The sequence below is a fragment of the Penaeus monodon genome, chromosome 20, assembly GCF_015228065.2.
Source record: "Penaeus monodon isolate SGIC_2016 chromosome 20, NSTDA_Pmon_1, whole genome shotgun sequence".
NCBI lineage: Eukaryota > Metazoa > Arthropoda > Malacostraca > Decapoda > Penaeidae > Penaeus > Penaeus monodon.
In genome coordinates this window covers 35,706,852-35,707,265 of record NC_051405.1, presented here as the reverse complement: position 1 = coordinate 35,707,265, position 414 = coordinate 35,706,852, and positions in this window count along the sequence as shown.

Below are 414 nucleotides of genomic sequence, written 5' to 3'. Positions count from 1 at the left end.
CGTTATTACCGCTTTTCTCATTCTTTTGTATTCCCCTTCTCTTCCTCCCTACCCTTTGAGTTCATGTTAATTATTGTAAAAACAAACAGCAACAGAGAGAAAATATAGATTGTGCAGTATAGCATACATTCATTCAGGAGGCAATGATCTATTGGCAATAAAAGAGAGAATACAAAAAGAAATCTATGCTAAAGCCCTTTACAATCGCGAATAGTACCGCAGGGAATCAAGTCCGTTATATGAGTATCATGATACTATTCATGTATTTACGTTTAGTTCAATCTCGACATTATTGTTAATAAATCTGGTCTAAATTTATCTTACAAATTGCCCTTTTCGATTTCTAAAGTATGGCCAGCTATTGTCTTTATCGTTTTCAAAATGTAGCCATCTGCTATCGCTATCATGGCAAGA